Source organism: Pholcus phalangioides, unplaced genomic scaffold, assembly GCF_987345545.1.
Source record: "Pholcus phalangioides strain wild (caught in Gottingen) unplaced genomic scaffold, Ppha-v1.0 ptg000008l_1, whole genome shotgun sequence".
NCBI classification, from domain to species: domain Eukaryota; kingdom Metazoa; phylum Arthropoda; class Arachnida; order Araneae; family Pholcidae; genus Pholcus; species Pholcus phalangioides.
In genome coordinates, this window is record NW_028301601.1 from 43,218,831 (window position 1) to 43,231,522 (window position 12,692).

General features: G+C 38.1%; 1 pseudogene across 1 annotated transcript in view; it reads right to left on the bottom strand.

Annotated features, from left to right (window-relative positions):
• Positions 1–5,892: 5,892 nt before the first annotated feature.
• Positions 5,893–12,692, bottom strand: part of LOC149084325 (octopamine receptor beta-2R pseudogene) — a 90,529-nt pseudogene continuing 83,729 nt past the window's right edge. The window contains exon 2 of the transcript XR_016192966.1: positions 5,893–7,039. The product of XR_016192966.1 is annotated as an octopamine receptor beta-2R pseudogene (transcript). The remainder of the gene's footprint in view (positions 7,040–12,692) is intronic.

Consider the following 12,692-nt stretch of genomic DNA (forward strand, 5'->3'; position numbering starts at 1 on the left):
ACAGTGTCGAGATGTATGTAGCTTTCAGTCCCCTTGTGATCTGCTTCAATGAAGTGTTTTCCAAGAGTTGTCATGTGACAATACTACTTCACCAACTTCGGCCATATCGATATATTGCAATTTACCGTCATTAATGAGATGGTTTGGAAATGAAGGCGCTGTCGACTGGTGGTCGCCTCAAATTCGTCAGGAAAAATATCTTATCGATATCCTCCCTCGGGTTCGATCCCGGAATCGTGACAGCAACATTCACGGTGGTAAACGAGAATCTTACAACCACGCCACTCGTGCACCTCTGCGACAATACTGGATCCAAAGCTTCGAGGTGGAACCATTGCCTTCCAGTTTATTCAGCGCAGTTCTGAGAATTTGGTTGCGAATACTTGAAAGTTCCCCTCAATCATGTGAACCAAAGATCTTTCACCTTCCCTAAGTATACGTTCAATATCAGCTCGTTCGGCATCCGTAAACTCTACCTCATTGAAGACTAATGCTAGCCAAAACGAGGTTACTTAAAAGATGCGCTCGCAGTGTGCAGATGGACACCACATATACAGGTTAAAAGACACCTACCGTTATGGGTAAAATGACTAATGGAACCCGGAGTGGGGTGTAATGGATGATGCTCCTCCCTCCCCTTAATCAGGTAATGACACACATCTCATCAAACAAGCCATCATCTCATCCAACATTCCTCCCGTAGGGCTAAATTCCAGGTCTATTATGTTTTTTTTACAATATATCAGCTTTGTACTCTTCAGTAAGCATGCCTGCACATTTTTTGTGTTTCACAGAAATTGAAAATTGTTCGTTTGTAACGAATAACGATAGAAAACATAATATAATAAATGTAATTAATTTGTTTAAAGAGGTTCTAGTAAAACCGGAGGTTATAGCAAAACTTTTTTCCGGATTTTGCAAAAATTATCACATTTTCACTGCTATATAGTTAAATAGTTATAGCCCGTAGAAAAAAAATCACAAATGCAAAACTCGTAACAAATTTTGTTCACTACAATATTGTAATTTACACTTTTAGTAATTCAAAGAAACCAAAACATAAAGAAAAACCAAAAAAAGGCCGAAATTTTTCACTTTGTTTTCAATATACTCTGCTTGCTCACGGCTTTCGTTTCTGCAAACTTGGCTTTGGTTCCTACAACGAATCCAAAAATTATAGATACCCGACTTTCCACAAACAAACTCATTTTCTGGTACATATTGACTGGGCTACTTGGGTAACAATCATGTATGTGGGGGGAAGAAATTTTTCAACTGCTATGTATATATTTTCTACAACTCAAATAACTCCCAGGTGCTTTCAGTCTAATCAGCTGCCGAAAACCGTTTGACAGCTTCTAGGCTAGAGAATTATGTAATTTCTTGCTTAAAATTGGCAGTTAGGCTTGTTTAAATTTGTGGTTTTTTTTTTCTTTTTGTCCAACTGAATTTTTCTTTCTCCCTCTCAAACCAGAAAATGATTCGAACTCCGTCTGACGGATGATTCATAAATTATGCAATTTTTTTTGTTTTGCCAGGACTTTAAAAGTTGCAAAAGAACGATTTTGTTAAATATTTTTTACCCGCCAGCAGTGAGGATTTTCAAACCACAGAATTTACGTGAACTACGAGGTTTGCTCAAAATTTATCCGACCATAGTTTTTCGTGCGTAAACCAACGAAGCTATAGGAAAACGTGGTTTGGTGAACGCATGTAGGCAATCCCAATGCGTATGGTTGAATTGTTTTCTGCTACCAGGAAGCTGCCATTCGCTAGCAAATCACCGAAGAATGAACGAATGTAAGTGAGCGTTTTTTTTCCATTTTCGTCTGCTTACACTTCATCGTGGCTCTTCGTACACTCGAATCATATTAAACAGACATACATTTCTGGCATATATCTTTTAATAACGTGATCGGCACGTATTCCCAAGAGATCGTTACGATCTGTCCAGGGAGTTTGTTAAAATTCCTAATAACTTTTAGAGTGTTTCATCATTTTTATCAAATATATGATACAATTCGATAACTTTGATAATTTTTCGAATCCGTCATTGCTGTGTTTTGTTTAATGTAAATAATAGACGTATAGGAATCAAGTACTGGAATTCACAAAAATAAAGAAAAACATTCTGAAATACGTAAAACTGTATTTGAAAATGTAGATTAATTTAAAATTACCGCAGTATATTCCGCTTAACGCTCGTTCCCACTTGAAAAGTTTTCTCGCTTAGTACGACTTATTTTTGTAATCCTAACTTTTACCATCACTCATCGAAATATTTCCCGTTTGAAGAGTTTATTCGCCTACAAATATTTTTATGACGAGTTTTTGGAAAACGCTGTGAGTGGGACTCACTGTATATGAGCTTTTCATTGTTATTGTTTAAAACCAAGAGTTTCTTGCACAAATAAAATAAAATATTACAATCTCAATATTTGAATATTCAAATTCGAAATTCAAAAAGACGCCCTAGTATGGGTTGTCTTATACATTATACAATATTATATTAACAACACTAGATGCAATCAGCCTAAACCTCAGATATAATTTATTTAATAGTAGGCAAACACATTGTCTTATCAGAGAATGAATTACCAAGCAACGTAGCCTACATCCTAAATTTTTGGACCTTGTTGCTTTTAAATGTTTTTTATGCATGAACTCTCTGTTCATGAGACAAAATATCTCTAATGTCGGTACTGTACTAAATGAGTAATCAGACTGAGGAAAAATAATCAGAGAGACACGTCTTACCTTTTTTTTTCGGAAGTTCAGTAGTAAAAACTGTCAAAATTTAGAATTTGTACGTTGTATTTCCATCTTCCGGAACATATGAGAGAATTATTCAGATGGTATTCATAACTGAAAAATTCCCAAGCCTCCCTAGGAAAACATGACAGTTCAGAGGTTCCCAGGAAGGCATGTAATTAACACTCCAGAGGACAGTCGAAGTTGCCTCGATCTGGGGCAGTCATCATCTAGAGATGTCCATGCTACAGAATACTATACAACATGAATAGCTAAAGCACTCCAGCGATAAAAAGTACAAATATTCTCCTTGTGCGCACTATTGGTACCTCCAGACCAGATGGTAACTCAAATGAGAGAGGAGGTTTCCAAGCGGGAAAATTACTAGATTTCTTTTGTGATGTCCCTTTTCTTTTGATGCTCTAAGCATGTTTTTTTGTCGTGGATAATATAGCCCTGTTATTCTTTAATGGCAGAAAGAAAGGCCCGACTATTTTTCATTGGTAAAGAATGCGACCACTTGCATACACTCTTTTCCTTTTTGAAAAATAAGCTAATCACCTAAAATAACACTAAAAATGATATTATAGGGGTTTTCAAAACCAATAAAAGTTTAATGGGAAAAAAATTAAATTTCAATCAAAAATTTCCAAAACATCTGCTGACAAAGGAAAGGGTTTCTTTTGGAAAGATTGCGGTCCGATGCGACCTCACCTTTCGCACGATATCAAGTCCGGCCCTGGTTCCTAGAGAGATTTTGCGTTGGGAATCTCTGATGTGAATAATGTTTTAAAAAATAACGACGTTTGTGATTAAAAAAAAAATAACATGTAAGTACAGTAATTTCATAATTTTTTGGAAGATGTTATTTGTCGCTTGAATCACTCGGAATTCTTTCGAAGAAGTGTTATCCTCTTTAGTATGATCTTGAACCGGGATTTCACAAATAAACAAAAACAACAGAAATAGAAACCATCGGTTTTTTTTGGCGTAACAACAGTAATTTTTATCTACTATATATATTAATTAAGCAATTGTACATCTTTACACATTTAATAAGCGTTCATGCCATACAATAATAAAGCTTATTAATCGTCTTTAATCCAAAAAAAAAAAAATCAGCTAAATATTAGCTCACTGGTATCGATTTAGATCACGATAATTATTGTATTACACAACGATTGATTTACATTTACTTTGTCTTTTAAATCGCAGGATGCTTTTTAGTATTGCCAAGATTCGATTTACATATACATATATTTATATATATAATACGTATCACATACACATACACAAGTACACACATATATATATATATATAACACAATTCACATGAAACTGGGAGAGATGTCGGGAGGAAACATACCAAAAAAAAAAGAAATGATTACACGAAAAAAAATGGCGTCGTAACAAACATTTCGATGAATTAACAGAGACAAACGCGCACACACACACACGTAGAGATCGAATTCTTTGAGCACATTCATATTATTATTATTACATTATCATTAGCCCTCAACGAAGAGAAAAGTTCAAGCCGGCATGAAAATGAGCAGCGACGACGCTTGCCACATCATCATTATAACAACTCAATTCTATAATTTATAACAACGACTTCAACATCAAAATAAATTTACACAAACAATATACACATACATAGTATTTCCATAGTGTTTGTTTTTTGTACACGATCGATTTATTTATACACAAGATGCAACTTCGTCTATGTTCGTATGAAACGCATGCAGTTACAATAGTGATAAACACTTGTGGATAACAACTCACGATTACGCTATCAATCACTTCGATAGCAGTTATTTTCATTGTTATCGTTTACCATTATTTTGATTTTTTTTAGAAGCACTCGTCAAAATATTCAAGTCACCGAAGAATTTACGAAATTCACCAACTTTGATCAGTCAGTGTATCCGAAAATATATAAAATATCTTGAAAGTTGTCCGAAATTTTACGGGGCGATTTTCTAAACAGAAGGGTATTTTTTTTTATCAGCAAAAAACATCTCTACTAATAAAAATACCTAAAACTTGAAGGAGTATTTTCACTCCTCGACGAAATTTGGTGGAGCAAAATTTAATTTGAATGCGTGAATCGCGCCTCTACATGCGTAATAGCGAACACTGGAATTGACGTTGGTGGATATCGCAATGGATGACAATTCGAAAATATTTGGTATTTACTACCTGGGCCGGTTGTGCTGAAGCCGTGACCGGTGTGTAGATATTTTATGTAACCATTAGCTTGTAGAAAGTATAGGCATATAGATTAGATCTTTGATTATGTATAGTGCCAACAGATTTCTCTAGAGATGCACTCTTGTCACGCAGAAAAAGCATCATCAGTGCACGATTAAAAAGGAAAAAAAAAAAACTTAATTGTGGTAAGATGCTTCTGATCATTGCTAATTTGGTTACAATTATTTAGGATCTAGGGTGAGAAGGAATTTTCAAGTTTTTGAACGAAGGCTTGTTTGAGATCTGAGGAGAAATAAAAGTCTTGACTGGACTCTACCTTGTGGTAGACTAGACCCTATAATTTTTTTTTTCACTTTTTTTTAAATATTATAAATTTATAAGGGAATCAATGCATCGATATTGAAGGACCAGACTCATCCCGCTTCGAAGGGAATCACAAAAAAGAAAACTTCAGAAATAGGGCGTCACTCTCAGGGATGTGACTTTCTAGCAGTTTCCCAAACTGTCTCCACACACATCTCGTCTCCAAAATGAGGTCAAAAAATGAGGTCCTAATAACATACCCATATCTCATACCAACCCCATCGTCTCCCAGAGGTCGATATTGCCCATTGGGAAACACTGCTTTAGAGGAATAGACAGGACAGTCACAGGCCCCCGGGCAAAAAGATGTTTATGAGCCACTCAACTCCCCCCCCCCCCCCCAGGAATGGGCAATCCTCATTTTAGAAGTGGTTTTTTAAAAAAGAGGTATATTGTGTAAACGATAGATGTTCGAGTGATAACGAGTCCACGAAGAGGGCTCCCGAGAACCCTAATTGTGGTAAGATATGCGTGGAAAGAGGGTACTTCACCAAACGCCAACTCCGGCCATATCGCTGTATTGCAGTTTACTGACATAAACGAGTTTGATATGGAAATGAAGGCGTCTAGCTCGTTAGGGAAAATATTTTGTTATCTATATTCTTCGCCCGGTTCGAACCTGGGACCTGACGGCAACCTTCAAGGTGGTAGACGAACATCTTACCACCACTTGAAAGAGGGTGTGTTCTGTCAGGTAGGACATAAATAACATCTGTTATCAAGTGTTTTTCCCACCTAATCCTCAGTTTCATTCAGCCCTGGCGCCACAAGACAATATTAAACTTATAGGATGCGCTGGTGATGTCGAACAAGAAAGATTTGACGTGCAGTTGCTCAACTGGTGCTTCAGACCGCTTCATCTTTTAAAGTGATGTATTCGTCATTCGTATGGAACACACGACGTGACTTAGTTATAAGTCTATTCTCATTTTCGGAGGATCATAGCATATGATCGATTGAGAATTGATACAAAATTTTCTAAGCTACGAATATCGTATATTTCGTAGTATCAACCGCAAGGGGACATGACAATGGTCTATCACGGTAGATGCACTTCGACTTGACCACGCGATAGAAAACGTGATGCGTTGACCCGTTCGTGTTTGTTTGGGATGAAGTCATTCGGTAGCACGGGCTCCTCAGAATATCGTCGTATCGATGGTGCGATAGTTTTCTCGACCAATCAAATGGCAATTTACTTTTGGCAGTTCTGGGCATGTACTACCTGTTTCGACGATGAAAAAGATACATTCTTACAACCTAAAACATCGCATACGGCGAATGTACAAGCACGCACAATCTCCAGCGTCTCTACGTCGCTATGTTTCATCCACTAGGATAACAAAAGAAAAATCCGATACAAAAGTCAAATAAAAATACAATGATCCGAAAAATAACAAGTTTTCCGTTCAAACGGTACACGGTGTTCTCTAGTTCGAGAGCAGTTGTTATTTTAATACACGTATACACACACAGAGATGCACGTATAAATATTATTCTCTATATATAATTTATTATTATTTTTGTCTTGCCCCGAAGCACACACATATACCCTGGGGGGTTTACACTGAGAAGACGGCTGTTGGGAGAGATACGTAACAGTTCATGCTTTTGAATCGGATTTCTGCTGATGGTGCTCGAATACGACGACGACGACACTTCGTCCGGATGAGCGAGCCTAACAGCGACAACATCGGGTTCCTTGGAAAATCTGAAACGAGATTAAGTCGAAAAAAAATCGGTCAGTCGTCGAAAATACGTCAAAATACAATTGAATATTCGAAATAAGCTCAACTCAAGCTGCTTCTTCCATATCGCAGCACATGCACACATTGCTTTGTCAAATTTTTTAAGAATCCGTATATATGCCGGTTAATAACTAACTAAGTTAATTACTAAGTTAATTTGTATACGTTATCGTATCGCATGTTTGGCGTTATTATATTATATATATATATATATATATATATAATTATTATTATTGCATTGTATTATTGATTAAATGCCGTTCTTATTAGTCATTTTTATGTGAATGAATAAGTGTGGAACGAATTATCCGTGTTTCCATTATTTCCTATAGGGTGGGGGGGGGGGGTTAATTCTAATAACGAGTGATTCGTATAACAAGCACGTTCGCGGAACGAATTAAGCTCGTTAACCGAAGTTCCACCGTATTTCATTACCGGATTTAGATCAGTATATTCGTTTCACTTAATCGGCAATAACTTCACTTCTAGTAATTGTAGAGGCAAAAAAAAAAAAAAAAAAAAAATTAAACAGTTTTATATTCTGCAATAACTGCACTTTCAAATAAACACAAAATGAATTTAAATTTTTTTTGTTAACTTCACCATTTGAAGGGAGGCAGGCAGTCACCTTAACGTGAATATTATGAATGCGTAATTTATTATTGTTATTTTTCTATCTCCAAATATGCTGGTGAAGAAGGGCTTATGCTCATTTAGTTTCGGTAGCGAACGAGTGACCTTCCACTTACTCATTGGGGACCTTCATAACAAGCCGTGGAAGCTGCAGACAATCCTTTCCATTCAAGTGCGAGAGACTCATTCAGCTCATAGCGTTGTCAACGGGTTAATCAGTAGGATAAAAAAAATGCAAACGTAGAAATAGAAAGAATCTGAACGCCCAGTTGTGTTAGGGAATCAATTAGGCATCAAGACCATAAAGAGCTATATAATGTCTTCATTCCACTTTTCTTTCGCAATGTAATCGAGGCCTTGTTTCCGAGCTGCACAATATACAAGACGCCTCACACACGCGCAATGACAAATTGAGCGGAACTTATAACCAGGAAAGAAACCCATTTGCACTTCAAGTCTGACCAACTCATAATTACCAGTTGTATTTATTCAACAGGATATGTTGTTGCTACTTCAAATAACATATTTTTTCGTTTCATTCAATGTTTCACATTGAAAGTGTCTTTTACAAGCGGGATTGTGTTCCGAGCAAAGTACACGCATGTGGCGAAAAAAGCAGCTGTTGTTCGTGTCATATTAGATAGAGTTCAGTTTCGCTTAATTACATTTCAGAAACGAAATAAATGGGAGCGAGTCGTTGATATCGGTCGGTTGTCGTTCTCATGAGAGTCGATCTTTATATTAAAGACAGACGTTCGATTGACTTCAGTTCTGTTATAAGATAGATAAGATCTTCCAGAATCGAACGACGCGACGTTTTACGATGCACGCATATGTGTTTAGACCACTTACCCAAATGGTATCGTGGACTCATTACGGGCGAGTCATTTGAAAATGTGCCAATGGAATTTCTTCCACGCGCGCACAAAAAAGGTTCTATTCTGGGAAATTTATTGTCATTCACCCCCTCCAAAAAAACAAAAAAACGCCTGCGCTCAATGTGGGGAATTACTGCAGGTACTACGGAACCAGAACCACCCTTTGGTGTAGCCACACACGCGTGGTGATGGACAATATCGAAAAATAATTAAATTAATTTATAGGTAAATGGACTTTAGTTACGAAAAGTTATATGAATATTAAAATTTTGGGTCACAAAGTGGCCATCTGCGAGATCTAGCCCCGCTTCATGTTGGATTTGTGGCCTGTTACGTTATACTGACGGGTTGGAATGATTATATAAATTCCGGATTGGACTAGGCCTACTGTTTTGGGAATTCTGGTTGATGGGTTGCTCAGGTATGCGGTCAGAACGTGTACCCATCCCTGCTTTACAATCATTTCCGTATATGGTTCAAGCAGTAGGAGCCGCTACGATCCACGTAAGCATGTGAAGCTACTTCTGCAATAACCTACCTATAGTAACGTAAAATAAAAAAAATATCCTCTTTCTGCACAGTTCTCTGTCAAAATCTTTCAGTTCACCGGATTTACAGTTACTCGACCGAAAGACTTCCTCATGGGATCTGCGGAACATACCGTACTTAAAAAACTATCGTAATTCGTAAAACACATTAGGCAGTTCCATTCAAAATCCTCATAATGGTTGAATATTATTAATAATAATAGGCACAGTGTTATAAGGTCAAATCAAAAATATCCTGTTTTAAAACAATAAGGAAACGTTACGATTGAGCATTTTGCAACCTGCAATGTGGAAAAGTTGACCCGCGGTGGGTCAAACGGGACGTATGGTCACCGCATTCGCTTTAGGATTTCTTAGCATATAGTTATCAATCAGTTGTGGTTATCAGAAACTTTGAATCCCGATGTGATCACATTAAGCGGTGTGCACTGCATTAACAAATGAAACGACCTGCGTTTAATACGCTTAATTGTTTCCACTTTTTATCAGAAATATATTCAACGTTTGTGAACGTTTCAGAAAGGTTATTCGGGAGTATTAAACTTGCGGGTGTTCATGATTTCTGAGAAAATCGCGCGACTTCCGTACGAGGCTGTGAAATGTCGTGACCCGTTCGGAATATGGAACCGATGAGATAACGCAAAACACTCCAACTTCCTTCTCAAAGGTGAAAATAATATCGCGAGACACGTTAACAAAAAAACTGATTTTTTTTTCTCATAGAATCACGAGAAGAAATAAAAATAGCGCATGAACAAGAGCGGCAGCAGCTCTGCGATAGAGAGAGAAACACGCGCATACACAGGATGCGTTTAAACGCGTTCAATTTCATGAATCATGACAAATCGTGACCAAGAGGATTCACATCAAATGAAAAGGAAAAGAAAACTCTCATACGGCACTATTAACGCACATGTTTTCCATTTGTGCAGCTGCATCTTTTCGCCTTCAACGGATTTTGGTGAGGTCATTCGCTATACGCCATTTATTTAGGCTTAATTCTCTCTCACCCACAGCCCACAGAAACATCTTTTTTTTTTGTTAACTTACACAACATGAGCATTTAATTTTCTAGTACGGGTAATCATCGCCAGAATAATTAATCAAAACCAAAGAGAAGGTAACAAACTCTTCTTGTATCGGAAAAGAAAACTAACCGGGAAAGGGGGTGGGGAAGAAAGAGTTGTTGTGTGTGTGCGTGTGCGCAGTTGTCTTCAATAAGTCAAGATTATGCAAAGAGAAGGAAGCAAGAACAATATCTTCTCGAAAATGAAATATTTGATGTATTTTTCATAACACTGTATTACCGGTGAACATACAAAATACACTATTGGTTAAGTCTAACGCTTGCCCACCCGACTCCAGAGGCGCATTAATGGTTTTGTCGCAAGTGGGATGTACGAATTCTCTGGCGTCCCTCTATGCTTGCGCACTTTCTTTGTCACGCTTTTGATCATTCCCTGACATGTTCACTCGCTCTCTGTCATTGTTTTGGTTATCCACATGCTTGCTCATTACACACTTTCTTGGTCATTCTTTTGGCCATTCACTCACCTGGTCCCTCACTCTATAGGTTCCATTTTTGGTCACTCTCATGTTTATGCACTCTCTAGGTCACTCGCATGCTTGCACACTGTTTAGATCACCCACTTGCTGACATACTGTTTCGATAACTCACGTTTCTCTTCTAATCACCCGTTTGGACACACTCGCAAGTCCCTCGCTCTATAACCGAAGGTGCATTCAACGTTTTATCGCGTGCGAGCTATGCAAATTAAGCCACCCTTCTCTCGTTCTATTTGATGTTCTTGGTTATTCATTCCTTAAATTTGCCGTCCCCTCCGAACTTGCTCCCATGGGCTACAGCCCACCTGTAAATACCCTTCTGCTCGACTCGGACCTATATTCTATACTCTAGCGTGGTATTGTTAAAAAAAAATTAGGCAAATTCACCCCCCCCCCCCGTTCGAGGAATCTGTTTCCGCTCATCTTCACCATTATTGTACTTCCACGTGGAATATTTAGTAAGAAAATGGCCCTTGATGGTTAAAAATAACAACAGAAGTTAGTAAGAAGATACCATATATACGGAAAACTAGTTAAAAGAAGAGATATTGATGTTTCAGAATAGGATAATTCATTTCTGCACTCACGGGGCTCAAACATTGGTCTCTTGGAAGAGCGCTCTACCAACTAAGATACGGAGACCGATAGAATGTTCCCTTGTTGGAGCGTATGTATATGCTGAAGGGCTCCGCGTGCGATGGACACTGGCAATTCTGCTAATATCCCGCAAATGGCATCAGGGCCACCAGATCGTATAGGTAGAAAGACGTCACTCCCTTTGTTAATACAATACTATACAAGAAACTGACTACATGAAGAGATATTGATGATTCAGGAAAAGAAAATAAATACTTTCGAAGGAGGGAATATTCTGTCTTCATAGCTTAGTTGGTAGAGCAATAGTCTGGCAAACGAGAGACCGAGGTTTGAGTCCCCGTGAGGGCAGAGATGCATTTTCTCTTCCTGAAACATTAATATCTCTTCAGGCAGCCAGTTTGCCATACATACAGGGTGTCCTGTAAGTGTCAGCACGGTCTTTATCTCATCAACCGTCCGTCGTAGAGGTATGATTCTAATTCAAAAAATGCTCGACTTGCGTTCAAAAATTAAATTACCCCGTACCGGTTTTGAGAGTGAAAATACAGTGGTTTTTAACGAAATAAAAAAATATTAATTTTTATACGGTCCCCCGTGCTCCAACTTACACTTAGAAAGTTGTTGCACTGTCTCTCCTGATGTCAACAAAAGAAAATTCCACGCTTCTAAGTGCAATGCACACAGAGATATTCGAATTCGGGAAAGAACAGCGTTCTTTACATCGTATTTATTCGTACATGCGGGAAAATCGTTTTACCGTTAGGACTTACAGGTTATGATTAAGACGATCGCAGGACAAAAATAATTGCTAAGGAAACCTGGGCCCTACCCCATGCTTATAAAAGAATATCCAAGATAAACTGACGTCTAGCGCTCGCGATTACTATAGGTGTCTATTCTGAGAGCGCATGGGCATTAGAGACAAATAGATGTTAGGGAATTGCTTTATTTAATTACGATCGGCCAGCAGCAACTGTTGAGCAAGTGGTACGATAATCGCACAGAATCGAAAACAACCGGAAGGTTTGTGGTTCGAATCTCGCCCGAAAAAAGGTCTACTTTTTTTTCCTCTTACTTCTTCGGATGATTGTTTTAGGTTTTCCTCCGAATACACAGGGAAAACGATGCTTGTTCTAGAAGTGAAAGAGAACCACTGACTGATAATCGGATTATGGTATTTTATACACGCGATAGCATTGCGTTTGGGAAAAATTCATTTTTTTACATTCATGTTTGAGAAAAATACTTACAATATACTGTCACAAAAACCTCTCAAATTCCTTCACGTTACTATGCGAAAACGTGTGTGGGGGGCGGCTGGCTGATACGCCATCTCCCGCGGCAAGCGCATCTTAACCCCATACACACACCTCCGGGGATGTCGGGACGTTTAA